Raw genomic sequence first — 18,617 nt, 5'->3', positions numbered from 1 at the left:
AAGAATAACTTGGCTGAATGTTGTCTTTTATCAGAAATGACAAATCACTTAAGTTGTTTCCTTACAATACCACTTCGGGCAAGAGTGTTATGCATAGTCACCTTCAAACAATACACGAAAGCTAGAGATGAGTCACGTTAAGTTTGTTTGCTTGACGTTAAGCATAATGTTACACAGTGGACTATCTGTGATTTGCCCACCACGGGTATCAAAACCCAGATTCTAGCGTTGTAAGTCCGCAAACATATCGCTAGAGTAATAAAAAAACAACAAATTTTTGCCTCAGTAACTAAGTCACTGGAACCTCATTATTTGGATATGCTTTAGATCTGTTTCTTCCGCCAGTCTGAAGTCGATATCGTTATTTCTACTCATTGTTTTGCAGCAAGACAAGAGGCATTACTCCATTTTGTAATTCATGTTCGTGTAGTGTGTGGCATTACCATAAAATGGTGGGATGACGGCCGGTCTCCAAGTCTAACAGTGATGGAATCTTGGCTGTGGAGATATATCAAATTTAGAGCGTTCGTAACATTTATAGTGACGAATGACAGCGTTGAAGACCGTATAAAGGAAACAACTGTGTATTTCCATAATTAACACATCAAATTATTGAACTGATTTTTTATCAAATTATAAATATGATCTGACTTATTTACATTAAATAAATAAATAAATCTACTCAACAACAGATGTTACTCAAAACTATATTTCCGCTATAAACACTTCCCTCACATATGAGTGTGTTTTTTTTTTCGTATAGCAAAGCCACAAAGGGATATCTGCTCAGCCCACCGAGGGGAATCGAACTCCTGATTTTAGCGTAAATCCGGAGACATACCGCTGTAAAGTACAACATATATAAAGTACAACTTTATATCTCACATATAAAGTGTTTTAAACATTTGTATTTTGTTCACGTGCATCGCCGGACTTACGACGCTAGAAATCAAGTTTCGATAACCGTTGTTGACAGATTAAGAATAGGTCATGGTGTAACTTTGTGCTTAGTTACAAACAGATAACTATATACATCGCAGGTTTATATCCGGCTTATTAGAACCTTTTAGAGGGCATGCAGGAAAATATTGGTAAGAAATTTGTCTTCCGTCACCAGTAGAATCCACCTGAAGAGTAGAATTCTTTTTTTACATATACATGCATTGCATAAATTTCTTTCATTGTATTTTTCAATGAACAAAGAATAGAGTTGTGAACGACAAAGTAGAAATCACATAATAATGTAATATGTTTTTATACTTCCAGGATATTACATATATGGGGGGAACGATCTTTTACAATAGGTGTCTGTAACTTGTTGGTGGCAAATTTCAACATTAAAAGAACGTCATACAATCCACTTGTTTTAAAGTAATATATTTAAAACAAGGCAAACATACATACAAAATCTTCGTTACAATAGCCAGATGGGTTAAGGCGTTCGACTCATAATCTGAGAGTCGCGGTTTCGAATCCCCATCGTATCAAACATGCTCGACCTTTCAGCCGTGGGGGCATTATAATGTAGCGGTCAATTTCACTATTCGAGAATAAAAGAGTAGTCCAAGAGTTGGCGGTGGGTGGTGATGACTAGCTGCCTTCCTTCTAGTCTTACACTGCTAAATTAGGAACGACTAGTGCAGATAGCCCTTGAGTAGCTTTGCGCGAAATTCAAAAACAATATTCATTAGAATCTCTACCACCTTACCTTTATATTGAACTTATTTCTGACAGAATTAGAGTAAATTAATCTACAAGATCGTGGGCATCGTCATATACGTCAATCGAAAGGACTACACTTCCTGAGTCCAGAACTGTAATTAGTTCTGAAATCGGTTATGAGATGACGGAGCTTTAAGCTGAAAGTTTGTACTTAAAAAGAAAACAAAAACTTATAACAATTCTATGAGCTGATATGGCACAGTTATAAAAAGCATTTAATTTCCATTGATCAAGGCCGTTATTAGCGTTCCACGTAGTTCGGTCATGGAGGTATAATGTTTTATGAGCAAGTTTATTAAAGGCCGTATGTATACATGTTTCATAAAATTGCGTAAGATTATCATATTCATTGCCATTTTTCATACTTTATTAACTTTAGAATAAGGGAGGGGGTTATAAGTTTAATGTTTTGTTCCAAATGACTAGTATACTTAAGTTTTATCGACGACTGTCCTACTTATGAGGGAGGAGAAGCTATTCATATCGTTACTTTACGAACTGGCCACAAATGTTTGTAAGAGTCGTTTTCAAATCGTTTGTGGTGTTGTCCGGTACCTCTTGGTTTTGGCTTACCTCAATTCTAGAGTAGTTTCTTTGACAATGGACAGCGTGGAGGTGTACTTACGATTGAAAGAAAACTTAGGAAAATCGACTTGTATGCCCGTCATTCAGTGAAGCACATTCAACTCATATTAAAAGCACACGTGAGCTCATCTTATCTGCAGTGGTGCCATGGGTATATATTCCGTGGATCGACTATCCGTGAAGCAACATTATTTGTAGAAACGAGATTTCTTTGGCCTTTCATCCGTTTAAAAGGTACGTATTCATTGGGACAGAAATTGAAACCAGATTCAGCCGTATTTTCATACAGATATGTGATGAACACGATTATGGTGTGAGTATTCTGTAGGCAAGAATGAGTGTTAGCAGAGTATCAACCCCAAGGAACAGTACAAATAATATCACGTATTATAAGAACCACATCTTATATCCTTTGTTTTGCATTATGTTTGTGCAGTTGATCCTGGTGTCAGTACAATGTATGATAAACTAGCCGACATATCCCTTAAAGAAGAGAACACTGACTTCCTGAAGTGATTCCTACACTCAATGTACTTCAGTATATGTATGAGATGGGATGATGTGAAGAAATTTGCAGCTTCTTGCAAAACAATATCATATACTAAAGATATCCTAGAAACATATCTTTCAGAGAATTTGTTGAATATACCTCGAAATGTGATTTATGTCATGTACTTGTCTTTATTTACCATACTGCATCTTGAAATAAAATGTATATTGAGCTGTTAAGTCACTTCTATAATATGATGAGCACAGGCGAATTCTCAGTCATTTGCATTTTAATTTAATGAATAATTATTAGATGTCTGATTTCTAAGAGAACAAACTGATATTATTTTAACTAGACTAAACTAACAAAAATTCCAATTATTCTTTTATTTACGTTGTGTAGTGAATTGTGACGAAATAACGTTATCAAGTAAGTATGAGTTTCAAAGTAACACTAATGCACTTCGGATTTTTGTTTCTTTTCTGTTCGGATTTTCTCCAATTGCAATACATGCATGTACATGTGTTTATAAGCTGTAAATGCCTAGACATTTATATTTTTCTATACTTATATTACTGCTTAACTTTCACAAAGGACAGACTATCACCCTGTTTCACCTACACCATAGTATTTTGCCATCGTGAAATAAAACACACACTAACACAACCTAGTTCGTCACACCACCTTTTATGTCACCATAAAGAACATACTAACACTCCCTGATTCATCACACCCTTTATATGCTATGTTAAAATTAAACGCACACTAACATAAAGTTTTCCACCAACACTAGCCTTATACGTCATCATAAAAAAACACATTTTGTTTCACGAACACTATGTTTTTATATCAAACCAAATAAAACACACACTAACACAGCCTACTTTACCTTCACCACTGCTTTTGCCATTGAAAAGTGAAACACGCACATTAACACAGCTTAGTTCTTCTATACCACTTTCTAATGTCATTAATAAAGTAAAATACATACTGTCACAGTCTATTTCACTACCACCAGCTTCTAATATCATCACAAAGTGAAGCGCAGACTTATACAGCATATTTCATTCATACATCTATGTACTGCTACAACGTAAAATACACGTGAAAACAGTACATTACCTACACAACCTTTTTTCTCATCATTTTATAAAATACAGACTAACATAACTTATTTAATCAAGAACACTTTTTAATATGAATTCTTACCAGATTTTTTTTACATAAATACATAATTACGAAGTATTCTGTTTTTGTTTTGTTTTTACCTTTTGTAAGAATGCTCCGGGGATACCTCAAGTATGAATGAAGTTCTAATATGTCATGAAAAATAGATAACAGAGTTATTGAGTTGTAATAAGGTTTTTTATGTAAATACAATTATGTAGTAGATCAGTTAGAAACTATCTATAAAGATCTGACAACTTTTACAGAGCATTGAATACGAATATTTGCTGCGATGCAGCCGTCTTAAAACACATTTAAATTTTAAATACGGAAAGAAATGTTACTTATGACCAACACGACCTACAAAACAAATTGCTGCAAACTGAAATGGGTGTAAATAAAAATAAAAACTTTAAAACTTTGACATGTACGCTCTGTATAATAATTGTATACAGTGATGTTTTGCAGTTCATGTATGTAATACACCAGAATAAATTCTATTTTGATAAGCATAAACCAGATAATATGGCTTCCTAACAGAATATCATTTAATTTCTAAGTGAATTACAACACTAATAGTATAGCAAAACCGTTAATCTTTTGGTAGAAAGTAAATTGCACAAGAGCATTCAAATTTACTAATTTTAAAATGAAATAGTGATCCTGCTATAGAAAACAATGAAACAAGAATGAAAATCACTATAATAATTTATAAGATTTAATCCTTAGTTTGGTAGCTTTATACACATATCTGTAGGTCAGAGTAAGAATTGAATGTAAGTTTTTCTTGTTTGTTTACTTTCAATGTTATACCTCTATAAATTATATATACTTTACCTTTAGAAACTTTCGCGTATGTGTTCATCGATAGGTAGCGTCATCCATTGTGTTGAAAAGATATTTAGATAGGCGCATAATACGTTTATCATTTATATTATACTTGTATGTGTGTGTGTTTTTAATCGAGATATCAAAAACATATACTCACAGACCAATAAAGTAAGCTGGAGAAGTATTGTGGTGATAGTCGGAGCCATCCAGGCGCTAGCCCCGCTGACGTGATCAGAAAGGTAGGTAGTAGAAGAGAAAAGTTGCTATTTTAGAATTTTTTGAATTGTTATTCTGAAAATTTTAGTGTTCTTTTAGTTTATTAATAGTATATAAGCGGATCATATATTGAATCTAATACTTTAAATGATAGGTTTTTCGCTTAGAAATTCGATAGGGTGGTTTTCTGAGCGTGAATTATGTGGAATCTTTGTAGATCCTCATGTTTTAAAATCTATCCAACTAGTATCACTTAACTTATTTGTGTGCTTTTTATTTTGTTTTGGATACCTCTTATAGCAATTCTATGAATAACCAAAGATCCTTAATTTCAATTAAAATTTTAATATATATTTTTTGTTTTCATAATACCATGAAAAGCTATTGCACAAAAATGAAATATTATAATATATATGTAATTTCTTCTTAGAGGGACATTACGTATAGCAACAACGCCACTTTTAAAAATATTTAATTTTATTCCAAGTGTATAATAATGAATGATAAGAGTCATATGAAGGTTTTCTGAATGCTCTGTATGAAAACAAGTATTTATTATCTTTACGAACGGTTTTGAATAGTCGTTTCATTCAGATTGTAACTTTCACACTTACAAGGACAAACCATAGTAACCAAACAATTTTTAACATAGTTTTATGTGTTTGTTTATTTTTGTAACATTTTTTTTTCTGTTGTGGAATGAATAAAGGCTTTTCTAAATCTTGACAATGAGTTTTAGTCTTTCTTTCTAAGATAATATACACATGGAAAAAAAAATGAGCAATGTTATATTATACTGACCAAACATAACCAAGCTAATTTATTTAATGTGCTTTACACAATTTAAACATTATCGTTACATAATAACAGAAATATGGACTAATATTATAGCTATAAAATACTTTATAATAATATTTGGTAAAATTAATTGAAATAACTCAGCAGAAACGACTATATTAGAAAATCAAAAAGTTATATTTACAGACAGACTATATAGTACAACGATATATGTGAGACTAGTTATTTTGCAGAAGAGATATGGTTATTAGTTGTAAATGTCTAAGCAAATAAAACAGCACAGATCAAAAAGTCTACAGAAAGGCAAGGGTTTGTGCGCTTCTCACAAAATGTTAACGTTTCTACTGTGAAAACAAGATTTATGTTTATCCTTTAATATATTTAGTAAACAAACAAAAAACAGGATACGTGACATTTCACCGAGTATTTGCTCAATACATCAATCAACCCGTGAAACTGATATTGTAGAAGAATGAAAGAAATCTGTAGAAAAGAGATAGCAAATATAGAGCAGGTCTTTCAGTACCCATGTCTCATTCCAAGTATATATTTGTATGTTAGTAAAATGTAATTTTTAGTTAATACATTAGAATTAAAATCTCTCACATCTGCTTTGAAGAACAGGGTGGCTACAAAAAATACTGAATCACCTTATTTGTTTTGACATATAATTCTGTTATTAAAAGTATGATATAACTTAAAAGCACCACATCTTGTGCGGTAAGCAAACTGCTGATATGTCACTATGAAACTGACAAGTACAATAACAAAATGTGTACTGTTGGTTTATGTTATGACACAATAACTTGGCAAGTACAATAAAGGTATGTGAACTACTAGTGTGTCCTGGTGGAACCTGAGAAATACACGAATGATATGTGAACTACTGGTATGTCATGACACGAAAACCTGACAAAAATAACAACGATATGTGAGCTACGGATCTAACATGACACAAAAACCTGACAAATATTACAATGATATGTGAGCTACTGGTATGTCATGACAAAAAGATCTGACAAGTATAACAGCAATATGCGAACTACTGGTATATCATGATACATGACAAATATAACAACGGTATGTGAGCTACTAGTATGTCATGATGCATGACAAATATACCAACAATATCTGGACTAACAGTATGTCATGATGGACTTGGTAATAGGAAAAGTGTGTGCATTTATAAATACAACAAATACATTACAATACTGTTAAAGATGTTTTACATAGTAATAACAACAAGTTGATAAATACCTGAATTTAAAAATTCCATATATAGTTATATTAAGACTAACTTATGAAGTGTTTCACAACCACCGAATTTGTAGAAATAGTTATATTTGGTCATACGAAACGATCAGCCTGTTTCAGGTTCAAACATTTTTTTTCGAAAAGTCTATAAACAAAAGCGATATACTGTTTTTAAAAGCATTTTTATAGTTTCAAAATTTATGGATACATTTAAAGCCATACCATAAAGTCAAAACTGTGCTGGAAGCTTTCGAAATAAATCGATTATTCGGAGAGTTCATTTAGTCTCTTCATATGAGACTACTGTGAGTATCGCACAAAACTTTGTTTCAATGTTAAGTCATTTTAAACTTAGTTAATAAATATATCTACATAAGATTCTTTGTTGCTAAGTAAAAAAGTTTTGTTTGTTTGTTTTTTTAATTTCGCGCAAAGCTACTCGAGGGCTATCTGCGCTAGCCGTCCCTAATTTACTAGAGTAAGACTAGAGGGAAGGCAGGTAGTCATCACCACCCACTGGCAACTCTTGGGCTACTCTTTTACCAACGAATAGTGGGATTGACCGTAAAATTATAACGCCCCGACGGCTGAAAAGGCGAGCATGTTTGGTGCGACGGAGATGCAAACCCGCAACCCTCAGATTACGAGTCGCACGCCTTAACCCACCTGGCCATGCCGGGCCTAGTAAAAAGGTGCATAATAAGTTCACCGAAAACTTCGAACGCCAACTTTCTACGAAGAAAGATATCTAAGGCAATAACCACGACATCAGCTGCACTCAACTGTGAATTAAGTTTTCTTTTAACTTAAAATTCGTAATCCGAGGGTTCGCGCCCGCGTCGCGCCAAACATGCTCGCCCTCCCAGCCGTGAGGGCGTTATAAAGTTAAGGTCAATCCCACTATTCGTTGGTACAAGAGTATCCCAAGAGTTTGGCGGTGGGTGGTGATTACTAGCTGCCTTCCCTCTAGTTTTACACTGCTAAATTAGGGACGGCTCGGTGCAGGGGGCTAACAACCTACTGACTTACATACTTGTTGAAGAATCCGCAAGCGATTGCGGCCCTATGTTCCTAGACGGAATCTAATGGTGATATCTAAATAACTAATTCATATTATTAATGTACATTTGTTGCAACCTTTGTGCTCATTTTCACTTTTATGGCTGTGATTTCTTACCTGTAAGAACACCGTTGGTTAATATTCGTGCTCGTGGTTATTACATGGTAAAACTCAAGTACGCTAATAATATTAAAGACTTAACAATGCTAGATATTCTGAAGCTACCTGTATTTCTAATGCACGTTGTTACGTGAGTAGCTGAAACATTTTTTGAATTGTGTTTTGTTCTCAAGTTGTATCAATTAATATTTTCAATGCAGTTGAGCTTCCAGAGTGTAACATAGGCAGAGGATAATTGATCACTATTGAACAACTCTAAGTTAACAAAAATACAGTAATTTGTAGACTATATTATTATTAGAACATATAAACCGTATTAATAGGTTCTGAATCAAATGTATGCACTAGAAACATGTTTCATAAATTCTTTAAATTTATGTCTTTAATGAACAATAGACAAATAAAATGTGCTACTTGTGATTCTTAATTATGTTTTGAACAATGTCTGATCATAAATATTCCAAGTACAATTACTTCTTCACGTACCAAGGAACTGAACTTATTAATATAATATTTCACATAAGACAACTCAAACCACTCAAGACATTGTCAACGCATATTTGTGCTTTGGTGCATTTAAAATCAATTGAAACTTAGAATAAGAAGTCATTTCAATATACAAAGAAAAAAATTCAAGTATTCTATACGATATTTCGTGCAAGTCATGATTATGACTTGCACGAGATTTTTATTTTCTCTGGTAAGAAAACAATAGGCAATAAAAGTAACCAAACAAGTTGTTGTTGCTGCTATTCTTGAGAAAGCTAACCATATGTTATGCATGACACTGATTGTATTTGAAAAATATCACCATGAAAAATACACTAGTAGGTACTATCAATATTATTTCAAGTACATTTGAATTGAAAACAAACAATAAATCTGCATGATACTGTATAGAAAATAAGTTATTTCTCTCTGTCATAAACTTGGCATAAACAACACAAGAACAAAATCAAAGTTATAATTCTAGCCGGGATCTATATATTTATTTCTAAAAAATATAAATTTTTTTTTTGTATCAGTCATTTTTATTATATACATTTGGCACGGTAATTGTTACAATTTTGGTATGTACGTTAAATTTCCTTGTGTGATCCTAGAACTTATAAGGTAGCTGTAAATTAAAAAATAATATGCCTTTTATTTATTCAGAATAATCAAAATAAAGGAGGTTTTAGACATCTACTTTTTTCTTTTAAAACCTGCTCTCTTTCTCTAAACTTTAAAACCAGTTCTAATACAAACAAATAACGTGAAAATACTATTATCAAAACTGGTCGTCTCATACGCCAAACGTGTTAATATTTTTATCCTTAAGTGTAGCCAAATAACGAATAACTAAGAATTTATTTGTTCCTTAAGGAATCCTGATAGGTTAATCTTCGTTATGATACAAGTAAGATACTGTATATTTCTAATATTGTATTTAATGAATATGTGCGAATTAATTCAAGAATGTAACAATTATGTCTTTAATCTTACGTTTCATTTAAGTACTATGAAATAAATTAAAAAATGAAAGAATCTCACAAATGGAACATTTAAATACACAAACACACACAATATATTCTGCCAAGTAATTCAGACTTCCTTAACTAGACGTGAGGCTTACGATGACCATTTCGTATTGTTCTAATCAAACCAATTATTGGAAGTTTAATTTTCCTAAATCCTGAGCCCCAAGTCAGTTCAATATTTTCATGATGCAAATTTCATAATTTCCCAGAGGATAATAAGTAAAACTAGAAATAAATCATTTTATAAGATTCAATTTTTACATTTTTTTACGTATATACTTTATGTTAACAACAAGGAACATTAACGGTTGAATAAGGGAAACTATCAGAAATATTTGCTAATTATTTGTTGCTAAAACTATGAATATCATACATACCTACAACATTAAGACCAACAATAAACACTGGAATTAATAAAGTATTTCTCAAAGTAGAGGCATCAATTAACAATATTTTTGTACTGTTTATATATTGGTTTCAATGGCTTTGGAATGAACAGTTCTTCCTGAGACACATGCTAAAGTCTGAAAATATTACTCATTACATCCTTGAAACGTATTCCTTCTCTTCTGAGTAGCCAGACTCATCAGATATGTTATCAGTTTCTTCATCTATTGAGTTGAGCGGTTTAAGAGGACAAGGATTGGGGGACTTCCTCTACAGAGTCTGAATCAAAAGAATCACTTTCTTTGCAAATGACCAAATACTGGTCTGACAGCGAATCTACGTCATCTGGTGCAATATCAGAAGTTGACTCTTGTTCTGAAACTAGCGAGCCATTCGTCAAGTCTTCGAAGTCATCTCCATCCTCTTCCAGTCCTTCTTCGATCTCATCAATGGATGTTAACTTGGGGGCACTCCTAGAACTTTCCATTGGAGGCCTAAAATTTACTGTTCCGGTTATCAACAGCTGTTTTCGCCGTGGAATACTAAGGTGTTCGTCAGTAACATTTGCTAAGGACAGTCGTGCCTTCTGTCGAATGATTTTTTCTTTTCGAAATTCTTGAAGTGCTGCTGAAAGATTTTGATTTAGCTGAATCGCCATTGTTTGGGCCTTCTCTTCTTTTATGCATAGAACTGCGTGACACCGAAGTTCTTGCTTCATACGCCGGCCTTCGTGTCGATACACCCAACAAAATACACGGGGGTACTGAGGATTATGAGTACAAAACGTTATTCTGTTAGCCCAATACTCTGTAAGTCCGTGCTCCTTCGTTACTGCTTTGATTCCAGAGCTACACACCGTAATTTTCATATTTATTTCGTGTTTAACATTGGAACAATAATTTTTCCACAAAGTCAACAGCGGCTTGTCAACACAGTTTTCCCCCTTTGCCCATAGCGTCAAGACGTTTCCAAGATAAATTACTTTATACGTAGGGTCGTATTCCGTTATCGATACAGATTTTTTATTCCAGAACTTAAGTTTCCGTTTCACATTAGAAGGAGAAAATGATTTGTTTGGAAGAGCCATTTTTTAACGTGTTGCTTTATTTAAAGTCACAGTAAACACAGCATAATCTTACAATGTTCATTGTTGTAACTAGACAAAACTCCGTATGAATTCCGAATACCAGTCTCATATTAATCTGCGTCTGTAATAGAAGACTGTAGTTGAGCAGGGTCAGTTCAACGGCTTTAAGAAAGAAGCCGAAATGTGGCTTCTTTTAGACGTCGCCGCAGGGTCCTGAAATTCCCCAATGCCACTAAACCTGGCTTGGCTTGAGATTATCACGCCCTATACGCGGACCAGTGCGCGAGCTGAGGCAGACACTACCGACAACGACCAGCTCACTGAGCTATTCGGAAAAATTACACTAGCTAAACTTCTACTTTAATCACTAGTTGTATTTCTGTTTTCACGCATTTGGTGTCAATGATTTGAAAGAAAGAAAAAGGTTGTTTTGAAATTCTAAACGATTCATCAAACCAGACTCAGCAGATCAATGGATATAGATCTACCTGACACTGGAAAATACAGTCTACTGCTACCTGCGTGCACCATTGTATGACGTAACGAAAACTTACTCAGTTCTCATTGGCTAAACAAATTGGCTGCTGTAGGTGTTGTGTCTCAAGGTTTTTTGAAATATCATTTCTAAGCAAAATTTTTCTTCCTCTTTACCATAAGATTTCTATTTAAGGTTGTTAAAAAGAAAAATGAAACTTCACTTATTACTTTGTGAATACATTTTTTATTATTTAAAACGAATGTAGAGAATATTTAGCTTAGAAAAGATTTGTAAAAAGTAATAAACACGTTCACTAAAAGATTTTTTTTCAGTCAATAACTTGTGTGTTTGTACAATTTAGCCAATAAACATATGGAATACATATACATATATGTATGACAACTTCAACCAGCAAGTTGCATATTTATATTTTTCTGATCTTGAATTTCTATTCATAACGAATCTTACTAAAAGAGGGCTTGGCATGGACTGATGTTTAGAGCACTCATCTTACAATCTCCGCTTCGCGGATACGAAGCAGCTCACTGAAATGTATTGCCTTGAGGAGTTACAATGTAACGGTTAATCCCCCTATTTATTGGTAAAGTGGAGCACAAACGTTGGTGGAGAATGGTGTTAACTAGCTGCACTCCCTCTCATCTACCATTTTAAAAATCATAGACAGCTAGTGCTAATAGTCCTCATTTAGCTTTGCGCGAAAGTCTACAACCAAACAAACTTTCTTTGAAAGACTACAACTAAGCAATGCTTCAGAGGTAAAGCTTCATTAAGTTTCGTTAAGTCACCTTCGTGTATTTTTTTTCAGAGCATCTGACAAATATAATTTTTTATTTTATTTTACAGCCTCTAGAATAATCAATGTATTAACTTGTTTGAGTAAATACCAGCTAAGAAACATTTAAATAATGATACGATTACGAATTAGCCGCTGATAACAATTTAAGATAGTGTATTTGAATAGTTGGATATAACTACTACAGTTTTGTGGCAACCGGACGTGAATCACGAACTTTCGGATTCACGCTCCAGCAAACTAACCACGAGACTACTCCTGGTCCTATTGTTCTAAGCGAGAGTTATACGAGTTCTAAAAGAGCTTATACTGGCCAGAGTGAGTGCTATCTTACAATGGAAACTGAAAATTTAAAACCTGAACGATTCACTCGTTGTTAGTAACCAATATTCTTATTCTACACTGCAGTGATTTAAAGAACTGATCAAGGCCCGGCATAGCCAGATGCGTTAAGGCGTGCAACTCGTAATCTGAGAGTCACGGGTTCGTATCCCCATCGCGCCAAACATACTCGCCCTTTCAGCCGTGGGTGCATTATAATGTACGGTCAATCCCACTATTCGTTGGTTAAAGAGTAGCCAAGAGTTGGTAGTGGGTGGTGATGACTGGCTGCCTTCCCTCTAGCCTTACACTGCAAAATTAGGGACGGCTAGCGCAGATAGCCCTCGAGTAGCTTTGTCACTAGGTGACAGTTTAAAGTTAAAAAAACGTTTTCATTTTATTACAGCTACACAGTTTATGAATGTTTTAATTTTAGTACTGAAATAAAGAAATTTGAGATGTGTTAAATATCACTATACCTACCTTCTTATAATTCTGTAGATATGTGCATTGGTCACTAACTTGCAGCAATGGATGTATATATGGTAGGGTAAAGCTTAATTACGTATATTACTGTAAAGACCACTGTCCTGAACGCTACAAGTAGGTCTTACTGTAATATGCCTGAACTGGCGAAACTTCAATGAGATGTTTACACTTTTAACTTGACCTTATGGTAGCTCTCGTCTTGTTGGTATTTTTTGTTCCTAAGTTCTATTTAATAATTTTTTTCATGTTTAAATACTGAATTTTGAGTCATTACGAGTTCCAGTTTTCTCTTTCTTTCTGAAATCACTCCTTTTATTAACACTAGGGGAAAGCTCGTGCTTCGTATTCAAAACATTTATTTTGGTTGTATTCTTTTTTTTTAGTATGGATGACATTTACATCATGTAGGGATGATGCAAACGCTGTACGTACTATCTTGTTTGCAGTGTTTTCGAAGGCTCGATATTAGCTATCTCTACATTTACTATTTTTATTTTAAAAAGTTGTTTTCCTTGTTTTTTAATGCAATGTTTCAATAGACGTAAGAAGGTTGTTTTACAACAAAGTTCTTATGCAGTAATTGTAATATTTATTGTTTATATATTATTGACTGGATATCATTTCATCCTGTACTTAAAATTTTTTAAAATAAAACCAAATTTATGCACTAAAGCTAACTTCAAGGTGCAATGATTACATCGTTTACACAATAATTATAAATTTTTAAAATTGCTACTAGTTATTATCATTTATAAAAGCGAGTACTCCATTTGAAACCATGTAACCTCAGAAAGTTTGGTTGAACCCATTGTTTTGGTCATTGAGTTATCATTTTATAAAAAAAGTAGAGCAAAGAGTTCAAACTTTCTCCTGTAATATTTACAGACATATGAAATACTAGAAATGCATTTCAGTCAGAATAAGTCATACCTCGTTTGTCAATGATCTTCATATAATAGTACGTTCACATACAAATCGATCATGCATTGCTAAGTTTATGGATAAATGTGAAAGACCCGTATCTTGATTAACACTGACTCAAACCTTTGTAAAACAATGAGTTTAACTGTCGTGATAATTCTGATTCCTTTCTTGGCATTTTTAAAAAATACGTTTACCAATAGAAACATTTATAAATGAAAATAAAAGATTCATGTTTAGCCAGTGACCTCTGACCAGCATTTAAAAAAAATACCATTATCCCATAACTTCTTTGTGAATATATAATTACAAAAGTGGCTAACTTTCCTCCCCGTACTTTCAGAAGAAAATGTTTCTTTTGTTTGAAAAACCTTTCGTAGATTATATGGTAACGTTGCTAACACAAGGCTGGGCGTCCTTGTGGAGCTAATTGTGATTATTATGCATAACCAGTTCCACATATTCTCCTATATAACTTAAGCTTCCACTAAAATCGTGCTTGTTGTCGCAAAATTGTTCCCAATGTTTAAAATATATATGATTCAATAATTGCCCTGGAGTACAAAACAAACACAAACAAATATACAAATAATATTGTAAGTTATAGGTTTTGGAATGCAGAATTGTCAAGGGGACATTATCCATCTACGTTTTGAACTGGGGGACGCTGTTTTCTGTTTTAAATAATACGAACCAAGTGACGAGAGAGCACTGTTCCCTGCTTTCATTAACATGAACCGGGCGACAAGAGGGCACTGTTCCCTGTTTTCAATAACATGAACCTGGGGTGACAAGAGGGCAATGTTTCCTGTTTTCAATAATATGAACCAGATGACACGAGGGCACTGTTCCCTGTTTTCAATAACATAAACCGTGTGACACGAGGGCATTGTCCACTGTTTTCAGTGACATGAACCAAGTGAAATATGTGATTTGTATACAATTAAAAAGTGAAAGAAACACGTGTACTGACAATTGATAAACACCTATTTGGTATAATTTCTCCTTATTGTATTGAAGGACGAACTTGTCCAAAACCTACTCTGAACTTTGATAACGAAATATTAATCATACTCCCAAGGAAGAGAGGTACTACATTAATAAAAATGAGTGTTCACGTTTGAAGACCAGAAAATAAAAGTGACATCTATAGAGTGCACATAATGTATCGTAAGAACACTAGTGTTGATTCAACTAAGTTGATTACATTCCAGGACAATATACAATATGTTCATTTTGTTATGTTAAACCAAATAAAACATGGTTTCAGCCCCTATACAGCTAGACCCAAACTTCTGCTATCTCATCTGTGTACATGTCATAATGCCCGTGGGGAGAATAAAGGATTTCCAAACTACAAGCTACTTTAAATTCAGTAAAAGTTACGATTACAGTAAAAATGTCAATGTCTAATGTACAATGGAAATTTGTACAGAAAATAAGCACTTTAACCAGTTCTATATTTAAAATTATGAATGTAAACATCAGTATAAGTTCTTGAACTTGTATATCTGTATCGTGAAGAAAAGAGAATCTTCATAAATGTGCATATAAATATCAATATATTGTAATGATTCTTTATATCATGTTTCATATCTGTGTTTTCCACTTTCAACTTTAAGTTACAACACTATTTCTCCAACATTTATAGACTGTTCTACTCTTGCACGTAAGTGAACAATTCTGTTTCTAGAACTTTTAATTTGCTTTCATGTTATGTGATTGATAAATCTACATAGAAACACATACTTAAATTTCTGTAAATTAATATATCACCAGTAGCTGAGAAGTAGATTGTTTTTGTTAAACAAAAGGTTGAGATGGATTCATATATAAAGATTCTTATTCCCTTGTTTAAGTGAAACGAGACTTCTCCCTTATCCCCTTCGTACCTTCTCAGTTTTTAATGGATTTGACTAATATTATCAGCATATTACGTGTCAACATTTGTCTGAGATTGTGTTAAAAGTCTGTTCTTTTTATTGTTTTTTTTTAAATAATTCTTTTGAAGATAGTCCCTCGATTTATTTATTTCTTCTCAATTTATATATGTGACTTTGATGTTACAACTTTCCGAACAGAGTAACTAAACTTATTATTGAAAGTTTTATCAGAAAAGCTTATTTAAGGAATTTCTTTATTCGCATTTACATTCACAAATTAACATCATAACTTAACACTATTCTTACTACGAACGTGCCCGGCATGGCCAAGCGTGTTAAGGCGTGCGACTCCAAATCTGAGGGTCGCGGGTTCACATCCCCGTCGCGCCAAACATACTCACCCTTTTATCCGTGGGGGCGTTATAATGTGACGGTCAATCCCACTATTCGTTGGTAAAAGAGTAGCCGAAGAGTTGGCGGTTGGTGGTGATGACTAGCTGCCTTCCCTCTAGTCTTACACTACTAAATTAGGGACGGCTAGCACAGATAGCTCTCGAGTAGCTTTGTGCGAAATTCAAAACAAACGAACAACTACAAAGGTGTCAGAACAAATATTTATGTAGTTTTGGATATACTATGAGGATAAGTAATAAAGTCAGACAAATAAATCCTTTTTTGATAGAATAATGAACAAAGTAAGGGAATTTAAAGTGTAACAGCTTTAAATATGAGATAACTTATTAGACAGAAAATAAAGAACTTATGAAGAATACATAAAACGTGTACGTGATTACGAATCTTTATTTTATGTTCTTGAATGAAAAACAAAAGTTTAATTTATGCTGTCACGCAACATTCCGCAAAGACGAGATGGGAGTCTTTAATATAACTATCCCATAGTCTATGAATAAAATTCGTAGAGAAGCAATGAACATGGCGAACTTGAATTTTTTAAGCTTTTAGAGACAGTTTGGTTTGAATTTCGCGCAATGCTATACAAGGGCTATCTGCATTAGCCGTCCCTAAGTTAGCAGTGTAAGATTAGAGCGAAAGCAGCTATTCATCATCACCCACCGCCAACTCTTGGGCTCCTCCTCCACCAGCGAATAGTGGAATTGACCGTCACAGTAAAACGTCCCGACGGCTGAAAGAACTACTATGTTTGGTGTAACGGAGATTTGAATCCGCGACCCTCGGATTACGAGTCGAGTGCCTCAACCATCCAGCCATGCAGGCATTTTTAGAAATAGAAGTAACTCAAATTGTATCTTTTGGTCTAATTATGATTATAATATTTCTCAAACTAATGTGAAACTGAAACATTTCTCATCAGAAATGTAACAAAACGCTAGAAATTATTTTCCTGACACAAATGTTACGTTCTTAAGATCTGGTTTAAAACCTTAGTGACGTAAATTTATAAAGCAAATTAATCCCGTCGTTTATTTAACGATATTAATTTTATAAATTTTTTACAGCCAGGAAATAAATATGTCATGGCTAGAAATTGAGAAATGCTGTGCCATTAAGGATGGGGTTCGATTCTCCTCAGTGAAATCAGCAGATAGTCTGATGTGGCTTTTCCATAATAAAACACCTAAAAATTAAAGATAATGTACATTGTTAATATCAGAAACGTTATTTAAGGTTTTAAACAACTTTTTTATTATTTTTCAGTAAGACAGAATTATGTTGTGGTCTTCAAGTTCAAAAGCCTATTTTTATTTGGTGTATGTTATTTGTTGTTATAAAATTTGTGGTTCTCGTGGTGCAACCTTTTTTCTTGTTTTCAACATACATTTCGACTTTGTATCTTATAATGCAAACTGAAAATTTACCTTTTACGGTCATGTACTAATAAATAAATAATTATTTCTGACTAAATTTGTTCATGAAATTATTAAAAAGATTACCTTGCCTAAAGGTTTCGAAAAATAAATTCGTATACGTACCTCAAGCATGGTATTTATATTGACATTTCTCTCACTATACTTTATTCGGATTTTATACGCTTCTCTGTGTTAATTTATTAGACAAAAATAATTTCACTTCTTATAACACGTAACTTATTTGATAGATAGTATTTCCTAACACTCATACGCTTTAGAGGCCTAGTTTTAGTTATTTTCCTATATTTGTTTTCATTCGACGTCAGTTATTTTAATTTTATTATTAACATTTCTCCTTCTTGTGTTTTTTAAGACAAACTAATTTACTCCATTAATACCTTTCCTTTTTCTTTTTTTTGCCGTAAGTATTTCTTACTCGTTGAATAATATGTTTTACAACTATAATCATGTTGTTTCTTAAAAGTGTGTCATTGTATATTATTCGAAAAATAAATTTAGTTCAGAACCTGTATAGTTGTGAAGAAAATGCTTTTTGATTAAAGGTAAAATATCGTCGATCTAATATACTGAAATAATCTTTATTTTCAATAATGATGTTCTGGGTTTCATGTAACTTTTAAGACT

The 18,617-nt window shown here is 33.3% G+C and overlaps 1 pseudogene; it reads right to left on the bottom strand.

Annotated features, from left to right (window-relative positions):
- Positions 1-7,620: 7,620 nt before the first annotated feature.
- Positions 7,621-11,720, bottom strand: LOC143246208 (protein FAM43A-like; annotated as a pseudogene).
- Positions 11,721-18,617: the final 6,897 nt, after the last annotated feature.

Source organism: Tachypleus tridentatus, chromosome 1, assembly GCF_004210375.1.
Source record: "Tachypleus tridentatus isolate NWPU-2018 chromosome 1, ASM421037v1, whole genome shotgun sequence".
Lineage (NCBI taxonomy): Eukaryota > Metazoa > Arthropoda > Merostomata > Xiphosura > Limulidae > Tachypleus > Tachypleus tridentatus.
Note: the sequence above shows the minus strand (reverse complement) of the source record. Positions and strands in the feature narration are given on the sequence as shown.